Source organism: Humulus lupulus, chromosome 4 (genome assembly GCF_963169125.1).
Source record: "Humulus lupulus chromosome 4, drHumLupu1.1, whole genome shotgun sequence".
Taxonomy (NCBI): domain Eukaryota; kingdom Viridiplantae; phylum Streptophyta; class Magnoliopsida; order Rosales; family Cannabaceae; genus Humulus; species Humulus lupulus.
Window position 1 is genome coordinate 147421243 of NC_084796.1, and position 10055 is coordinate 147431297.

At 41.0% G+C, this 10055-nt stretch overlaps 1 non-coding gene across 1 annotated transcript; it reads right to left on the bottom strand.

Moving 5' to 3' along the window:
- Positions 1-8915: 8915 nt before the first annotated feature.
- On the bottom strand, positions 8916-9022 carry LOC133833609 (small nucleolar RNA R71). The gene has a single exon (XR_009892980.1). It is a non-coding gene; the product is annotated as a small nucleolar RNA R71 (small nucleolar RNA).
- Between the last annotated feature and the right edge of the window lie 1033 nt (positions 9023-10055).

Sequence of the window (10055 nt, forward strand, 5' to 3'; positions counted from 1 at the left end):
CCATGAGGAGGACAGAAGCATGACCCTGACATCTATATCACACAGGTAGTGTAGGTACGGATTTGTACAGAGAGTGGAAGCACTATATGCATGCCTCTGACTATGTACCAGGCCGACACTATGACCTTCTGCTCCACCACGACCTGTGCCACTACCCTGGCAATGTACCCATGTATAATCTTGTCCCCTTGGGACCACAATGTATGAGGAGCCATTAGAGCTCCAATATAAATAGATCATCAACCCTCCAGAAGGGGGGTTGGAAAATTCATTGTATGCAGAGGCTATTAAGAAATATACATTTTTCACTCCATTGTTCATCTATGTTTATCCTTCCATAAGTTCATTATAAGTTTTTATCTAAACATCGCCACATTCACCTTTGAGTTTTCTGACCTAATTTCGTTGACAAGATTTCACCGTCAACACCAATGACTAGTCAATCACATGTTCAAGGAGTTGATCGGTACAAACATGGAAGTATATGTTGATGACATGCTGGTTAAGTCAAAAGAGGCAGAAGGACACATAGGGGGCTTGAACGAGTGCTTCAACGTCTTGAATAAATATCAGATGAAGCTAAATCCCCTCAAGTTTTCCTTCGTAGTTGGATCAGGAAAATTCTTGGGATTTATAGTAAACTCACGAGGAATTGAGGCCAATCCCGAGAAGATCAAAGCCCTGGTCGATATGAAATTGCCAACGAAGATCAAAGATGTTCAAAGTCTAACTGGAAGGATTGCTGCTCTAAGTAGATTTATTTCCAAATCGACGGACAAATGCGTCCCATTTTTTAATATGCTTAGAGGCAACAAGAAGTTCGAATGGACGGAGGAGTGCGAGCAAGCTTTTCAAGCTTTAAAGATGCATATGTCGCAGCCACCGATTCTATCAAAGCCAGTTGATAAAGAAACCTTGTTCATTTACTTGGCGATCACAAAATATGCTGCTAGTGTTGTTCTAGTAAGAGAGGAGGAGAATGTGCAAAAGGTCGTGTATTATGTAAGCAAAAGGCTAATAGGAGCAGAACTGAGGTATCCTCCTATTGAGAAATTAGCCTACTGCCTGATCTTAGCCTCCAGAAAGCTGCAACCGTACTTCCAAGCTCACCCAATCACAATTTTAACTTCCAAGCTCTACGGCAAGTTCTGCAGAAGCCAGAAGCCGCGGGTCGATTATTGAAATGGGCGGTTGAACTTGGGTAGTTTGATATCTCTTACTTACCAGGAGCAGCGGTAAAAGGAAAAGCACTGGCTGACTTCGTTGCAGAGCAAACTGGGCTTCCAGAAAGTGAGCAGGTCGAAGAGCAGATCGAAGTGCCTGAACCTCAAAGCCAAATTCCTTCTTGGAAGTTGTTTACAAACGGTTCTTCTAATGAGCATCACGCTGGAGCCATGATTTTGATAACGCCTGAAGGGCATCGATTTCACCGTGCGATTAGATTCGACTTCGCGGCGTCCAACAACGAAGCCGAGTATGAAGCTATGCTCGTAGGTTTATGGTTAGCCAGAGACATGCACATAAAGTCACTAGAAATTTATAGTGACTCCCAGTTGGTGGTTAATCAGATCATTGGAGAATACCAGGCCTGAGGTCTAAAGATGGTTGCCTACCTGAATAAAGCAAAAGATTTGTTGGCCCAGTTTGAGAAGTATACCTTCCAGCAAGTACCTCGCGATCAAAATTCAAATGCTGATGCTTTGGCCAAGTTATCAAGTGTCAAGGATGCTGACACCCTGAATATAGTACCAGTTGAACGGCTGTCTGCACCTAGCATTCAAGTAGAAGAAACCTCTTTGGTGATTCAGGCGGCAGATACATGGATGGCACCTTTCATAGAGTACCTGACGCATGGAGTGTTACCTATGGACAGAAACAAAGCTAGGACCCTTCAGCGCAAGCCGCTAGATTCATCCTAGTTGATGGAATTCTATATCGAAGGGGGTACTCGATGCCACTCCTTAGGTGTATTTCAAAAGAAAAGGCCAAAGAGTTAATGAAAGAGGTCCATGAAGGCTTTTATGAGGACCACGTTGGGGGGCAGAGCTTATCAAAGAAAATCCTAAGACAAGGGTACTTCTGGCCAACAATGAATGAAGATTTGATGGAATTTGTTTGAAAGTGCGACAAGTGCCAGAGATTCTCCAAGATTCCACGAGCAGCCCCTAATGAGCTAAAGCAGATGCAAAGTCCGCGGCCATTTGCAGTATGGGGAACAAACCTTATTGGATCTTTGCCCACAGGGAAAAGCAGTGTCAAATACACCGTGGTGGCTGTTGATTACTTCACAAAGTGGGCCGAGGCTGAGCCACTTGCAACCATAATGACCAAGAAAGTGCTCGATTTTGTGGTCAAGAATATTGTGTGTCGCTATGGATTGCCAAGAAAAATTGTCTCGGACAACAACACACAGTTTGATAGTGATTTGTTCACGGATTTTTACGAGCGGCATGGAATTATTAAGAGCTTTTCTTCAGTTGCTCACCCTCAGGAAAACGGACAAGTCGAGGCAGTCAATAAAACGCTAAAGGATACTCTGAAGAAAAGGCTTGAGGAAGCAAAGGGGACATGGCCAGAGCAATTTCCTGAAGTCCTCTGGTCGTACCAGACGTCTCATCGAACAACAACAGGCCATACTCCATTCTCCTTGGCTTATGGGTGTGAGGCTATGCTGCCTATTGAATTAGGTCCGCCATCACATTGACAGATAGTGTACGACCATGACACTAACAACCAGTTATTGATGGAGTCTTTAGATTTGGTCGATGGATGGCGTGAGCAAGCCCAACTCCGAGTAGCAGCTTACCAACAAAAGGTCGCCCGGTATTTCAACTCTAAAGTATGAGAAAGGAAATTTAATGTGGGAGATCTAGTACTTAGAAGAGTTTTCCTTAACACCCGCGACCAAGCCGCTGGAGTACTCGGACCTAACTGGGAAGGACCGTACCAAGTCGAAGAAGTCCTCCATCCAGGCACTTATAAACTTGCTCGCTTAAATGGAGATCTCATTCCTCGCTATTGGAATGGAGAAAACCTGCGCAAGTACTATCAATAAACAATTCTTCTAAAAGAATTGGCTTGTATGAATTTTACTTTTTACAAGTTTATGAACAAGGGTTAGTCATTTTTATGACTGATCACTTATAAGTGTAAGATCATTTTAGTGATCACTCATACAGACACGATTTTTCCATTTATTACGAGAAACAAAAGGGACTATGCGCAGCCAGTCAATCTTGCCAACTATTGTATTTATTACAAGTATGTGCTCATTACGTGTGTTGTTTTGCTATATTCTCATTTTTACAAGTATTATTACCGAGCAGAAATGTTCGAATAGGTCCTAGTCAAGGCAAGTGATCGAGGACCTAAAGCTCCTCAATCACTTGGGGGGCATATAAGGTATCTAGTAAGAAAAGCATATCAAAAGGTATGTAAACACACGAGCAAAATAAGTGAAAGCATGCTAGGGTACTTAGAGTATTTTTCAAAATTTTTTATTTTGTTAAATCAAACCAAAGTACTATGCTAAGTTCGGTCATGCGAACAGATGTTATAATAAAAAGGCAAATATTATAATATCAAAAATGAATCTCTTTACACCGCGAGCAGTTACTGCTCGGATGTAATTGTTTGTTAAAAGGAAAAAAGCTGCCCATGCAGCAATAAAAATATAAACTGTTTTTATAGGATAAAATTAAAACAAAAATACTACAAGGCAGGAGGGTCTTGAGGATTTCCCTGGTCGACAGTGATTCCAGCTTCATTTTCTGCGCTGATAATTCCCGTGGCTAGGGAGATTTACGGGGAGGCAAGAATCTTGGCTTTCTCTTCTTCCTCCAGGCGAGCAGTGCATCGGCCTATTTCAGTTCGCCTCAGCCGCTCAGAAAGTTAATTGAAGTTGGCCCCATGATTATGATTCCAGAACTCATAAAAGCAATGTTGGGTAGCTCTCCTATACCTTTCCAAGTTGCTGGCATTAGTCTCCTCAAGCTCCTTGACATGCCCCTCCAGCTCATCAGTCTCTTTTCTGCTCGCGATCAGCTCAGCCTCAAGCTGTTTGGCCTCTTGACAATTAAGTTTAGCACACTCCCTAAACTTCTCTTTGTCTTCATTGGCTTTGGTCAAAGCAGTCTAAAATTGTTGAAGCTCTTCGGCCAGCTTGGAGTTTTGCTCGAGTAGTTCAGTGTTTCTCTCGAGCAGTTTTTCCTCTCGAGCACCTCGACCTCCTTAGCATGTTTGGCATCAGATTCTTTGGTCTGGGTGACCAAAACCCCCGTGCGGCACCAGCCAGCAGTTATAGTCAGTATTTCCTACGATTAGATGATGGCGGGAAATAACAAAATAAACAAAACTTAGCAATAGAAAGCAACTTACACTGTCTATCTCATTCAGTCCTCGGTTTATTATCTGATCGACCTCCATAGAGTCTGTGCCGATGATGGCCTCTCGGCTGCGTTTGTGCTTTGAGAGTTTGTATATTCTCTCTCTGGCCACGGTGACTACGGTGCTTGTTAGGACATCTCCAGGTTGACCGTGAGATGGCTGGTCGGCAGGTGCAGGAGGGATATGATTCTGATCGGATGGTGCTGGGGGAGACTGAGGGGGTGTTGTTTCTTTGGAAGAAGCGGCTGCTGGAGGATCCTCAGTCCGACTCTTTTTGGTCGAAGGAGCAGCAGATGTGCTGTAGCAGTCAAACATATCTCCAGACAACATATCTGCAAGTAAGGAAACATTGCAAGCAGTTAGACAATATGTATAGATGGAGTTAAGAATGAGAACAAGGAAATTATTAGTAGAGTTCCCTGATTGTCACCCCAGTTTTCCTCCTCCTTGGAGGCTGTGACATGTCTTGGTGCTGCTCGGGAACTTCTCCGCCAATGGCACTCCCCGTCGTTGACTCCCTCACATCCTGATGAGGTGCTAGAAGACCGACTAGCCTTAGATTGGCTTCAGTGACCAGCTTTTTGACAATTTTTCTACTTCAGTCATGCTGGCCAGCGATGCTGCTCGAATCTCCATTTTTGGAGTAGGAGCTGGTCGTTGCCATGGACCTGAAGAGTGCTCATTTTATAAGGAGGATGCAGATAAAACAAAAATAAATAAGCGACCAGATAATAAAGAAGTTACCTCCTTGTGTGAAGGCTAGGTTGTTGGCAACCAGACCAGTATTTAAAAAGTACTCCTGGAAGTACTTTCCTACATTGGACTTGTAGGTAGCCTCACTCAGGAAGACACATGTCGATTCCTGGTGACAGAGATGAAAAAACCCCGTATTGTCTTAGTTGGGGTTGGATTTAAGATTGAACAGGTAATTGATCTCATGAGGCGTAGGGACAAACCACTTTTTATGGCTATAAAGGATATATAGTGCAGAAAGCATTCTATACCCGTTTGGAGTTATTTGGAAAGGAGCGACCTCGAAATAATTGGCCATTCCCTGGAAAAAGGATGAAGAGGCAAGATTGCTCCTGCCTTGATATGATACCTTGACCAGGCACTGAAGGCGCAGCCAGGCAGGTTTGCCCGCTGGTCGTTGGTGGGTTTGAACAAAGTTACCCTAGAAAGTCCGTACTTTCTGAGATAATTGGTTAACATCCTAGCAATAATATTGCTAGGGGTGCAACGTACCATTTGACATCTGGTCGAAGGACGTCCCGGGGTTGGACCTGTGTTTGGATTTCAGGATCAGTGTTTTCGGCTCGACCACTGGTCGAAGGAATTTCAGCCCAAGGAGCAGGCTGATTTGCTTGAGGGTTTGTTGGTTTCTTTTTCTGGGCGGTCGATTTTACTCTACCCATGTTTGATGGACTGGTCGAAGGTCTATTGGATAGGGAATGGGAAAAAGGAATCCCCGAAATGAGTAGCGACGACAATTCTTCATTCTCGAGCAGCTGAGCAAGCAGGTCGTCGTCGATTGGCCTCTCACCTCCCCACAGATCGTGCATGAAAATCTGTGAACAGAGAAGGGGAGATGAGAATCTAAAACCCAAAAAGACTAAAAGGTGTTAAGAATTGGAATAACGTTGCTTGTGTATAAAAGTTAAGCTTTTATACGACCAGCAACATTCTGTCAAAAACACTAAATCCTATGTGAACAGTTTGGAAAATGGATCAAAAAGCAGAAGTAAAAAGTTTTTTCAGGAGAAACTTTTTCAACTCTGAAGGGGCGGGAAAAACCCAGTTTTTCTACGAGCTTAAAAATCGAATTTTTACTTCAATTTTGCACCCTAAATTCATGATCCTAACTACCAAACTGATCCTTAACCCCTACTAAGTGTTATTTCAAGCTCAAGTCTACGTTCCCTTTTACCCCGAAACAAATTTCTTCAAGAACAGTCGAAAAACATTCAAGAACTCAAAAACTCAGAATCTAAAATGGGGACAAAACAAACATTGCTTAGTATGGCATAACAGAGATGAATCGATCAAGAAACTTACTTGAATGAAAGATTGAAGTGAAGACACGCGCATTGATTCAAACGGCTGGACAGGAACGCCTTGGGTCAGCAGGTTTTTCTGAGTTTGTTTTGCTTTGTTCTTCAGAGTTCTGGAAGAAAAGAAGATTGGTAAAAAGTGAAAAGTGAAAAGAATAGGTTATTTATATTGATCGGGGCACTATAAAAGAGGTAATGATGGGAGTGAATTTTCAAGGCATGGGGAAACGCAATAGCCGTCAAACAGTGTAACGTCCTGGGTAACCAAGACCGTTACACTGTGTGTTTATAATAGTGCAAGACTTGCTAATCAAGTCATTTAAACAAAATGTGAATCTAACTGATAAGGTCATTTTTGTATTAATATTTGTTAAGTTTTTATATGCTTGGATGGTGTTATGATAGTATTTTTAATAGTTTTCACTAAGTTTCGTGATTCTACAACATATTTTCTACATTGCGTTTTATGATGATAAATATGATATTTTGATGGCAAGTGTAGTTAAAATAAAGTCTTCGAAGTATTCCAAGCTTTCGGGATTGAAATGTTGAAGTGGCAGCAACGTACAAGCTATCTAAGATCAAGAATTGAAGAAATTGGAGGTAGGCCGCGGCTCATAAAACTCAGGCTGCGGCACTTTAAATGGAATTGGAGTTGTAGAATTTTTTTTTCTTCCAGACAGACCGCTGCTCATAATTTTCAGGTCGCTGCCTGAGTGACAGATTTATGCACAGATTTTGTTCTAGGCCGCGGCTCGCATTTTCCAGGCCGCGACTTGCGACGTCGTTTTCAGATTTTTTATTACTTTTTAATTAGAATTTAATTGAGACTATAAAGGATGATTAGGGTTAATTTGAGAGGAATTTTTTATGACGGTTTAGGAGAGAAAAAGACTGAGAAAGGGTTGAAGAGAAGACTACAAGACTACATTACTTTTGTTCATCAATCTAGTTTCTTTTCTTTCCTTAATCTCTTTAATTTTAATTATAATTATGTTTGTGATTATGATTACTATTATGTAGTAGGTTCTTTTTAGGTTAAGGGTTAATTCAAAATCCAAGACATGAATTCTTGATTGTTGATAATGAATATTATTCTTTAATTTCTCTCAATATTAAATTGTTTCTATTTTTCTAATTGAATGCTATGAATTTTGTGATTTCTTGTTAGGTGGCCAACTAATTAAGGTTTTACATTGTTCAATTGTCATCTTAGAATTACTACTCACCTAATAGTTTAGGATTCTAAGTGTATGTGATAAATTGCAATTGATAGTGATGTCAAAAGAATTGTTGATTGTGATGAAAAATAGAACCTAGGTTAAATGAATTATATGCTTTATTAATTTATTGCCTAGATTAACTTGTTTCCATAAGACTTAATGCTTTATCTAAGTTAAGTAGATTGTATGCTTTATAGATTTATTGCTTAGATAAAAGAGTTAATTATTGTTATAATAGGGAGACTGGGATAATTGACTACTTCAGCGTTATCTACGGGGTTAATAGTTTAATTGAGGACTTGGAATAATATTTATTATTAGTGATTAGGAATGATTGTTGAGGGTGGAGATTAACCTTTAACTATTTCTTAATATCATAATACCAATCTTTATTTGCTTTCTAGTTTATGTTATTTAATTTTGAGTTAAAAATCAAAATCCCCTTTTAAGTTTTAGTGTTAATTATTGAATAATAAAGTGAACGATAGTCCTCGTGGGTTCGACCTGTGCTTGCTATTATACTGAAATAATTGGAAGTATTGAAAGAAAAATCATTGTTAAATTCGTGTGGTATACAACAACCATCAAATTTTTGGTGCCGTTGCCGGGGACTATTGTTATTCTCGTTGTTATTCAAATTTATTTATTTGTGACTAATTAGTTTTTACTGTGTAATTATCAGGTGTATATGTCTGGTGAAGACGATACTCATGAAAGATTATCTAGGCTTAAACAACGTCTTGAGTCATCGTCAGCTTCTCGTTCTTCAAGGACTATCACCGATAATCCACTCTTTCAACGTCTTGCTCCACAAGTCAATCCTGTTAAAGTGCCATTACCGTCTGACAACGAATCTGATTCTGACGATTTAGTTTGATCCTATAGAACAATGGCCCAACAAAGGACATTGAAAGAGTTGGCAGCGCCAAATCTTGACCAACAACCACTTTGCATCCAGTATCCACCGTTGGATGTAAACTTTGAGCTGAAGTCGGGTCTCATCCACTTATTGCCTTCTTTCCATGGGCTGCCTGGCGAGGATCCAAATAAACATTTGAAGGAGTTTCATATTGTCTGTTATAGTATGAAACCTACTGCAGTGACTGAAGAACAAATTAAGCTGCGAGCTTTTCCTTTCTCCCTAAAGGATGCAGCTAAAGAGTGGTTGTACTATCTTCCACCTGGTACTGTTGAAACTTGGAATGGTATGAAGACTATGTTCCTAGAACGATACTTTCCAGCATCTAAAGTTGGAAGCATCAGGAAAGAGATCTGTGGTATAAGGCAGTATACAGGAGAGTCTTTGTATGAATATTGGGAGAGATTTAAGAGGTTGTGTGCTAGTTGCCCTCATCATCAGATAAGTGAACAGCTCCTCATTCAGTACTTTTATGAAGGATTACAATCACTGGATAGAAGTATGATTGATGCAGCCAGTGGGGGTGCACTAGTTGATAAGACTCCTGCTGCAGCCAGGAGCTTGATTTCTAATATGGCTACTAACTCACAACAGTTTGGCATTTGCCAAGATCCTATTCCACCACCCAAATCAGCTAATGAAGTGAGTACCTCTAATGCTAATCAGCTGGGTCAACAATTGGCTCAATTAACTGCAATGGTCCAACAACTAGCTTTAGGCCAACAGGTGCGGCCATGTGGAATCTGTCAAGTTGTGGGCAGGCTACTGATACTTGCCCTACTCTATTTGAGGGAGAAACTGAGGGTGTTAACGCTGTAGGCAATTTCCCTGGTCAATTACGTCAGATGTATTATGAACCATTTTCACAAACTTATAATCCTGGCTGGTGTGATCATCCAAATCTTCGTTATGGTAATCAACAACAAATTGCTCCACCACCAACATCAGCGAGACCACTTGGTTTCACTATGCAACAGTGGTCTCAAAATAATTTTGTACCTAGACCATCACAAGCACGGCAAGCTGTTCCACCACCAAGTGCCAAACCCTCTACTGAGGATTTAATCAATGCACTTGCTACAAATACTCTTCAATTTCAGCAAACCACCCAATCTTCCATCAAAAGTTTGGAGAATCACGTGGGACAATTAGCAGCATCATATAACAGGTTGGAAGCTCATCTGTCAAATAAATTGCCTTCACAACCTGAGATGAATCCCAAGGAGAATGCTAGTGCAGTAACTTTGCGAAGTGGGACGCAATATGATCCACCTAGTCCTCCAATGCCCAGTAAATTGTCATCCAAGCCACAAGTTGATTGCTCAGTTAATGAAGATGTTCCTCCAAAGCCAACCACCCCTACACAACTAAGCCCTAAGCCTACTTTTGTCATTCCACCTCCATTCCCAAGCAGACTAAAGAAGACTAAAAAGGAAGAGGTTGACAAGGAAATTCTTGATACATTCCGAAAGGTAG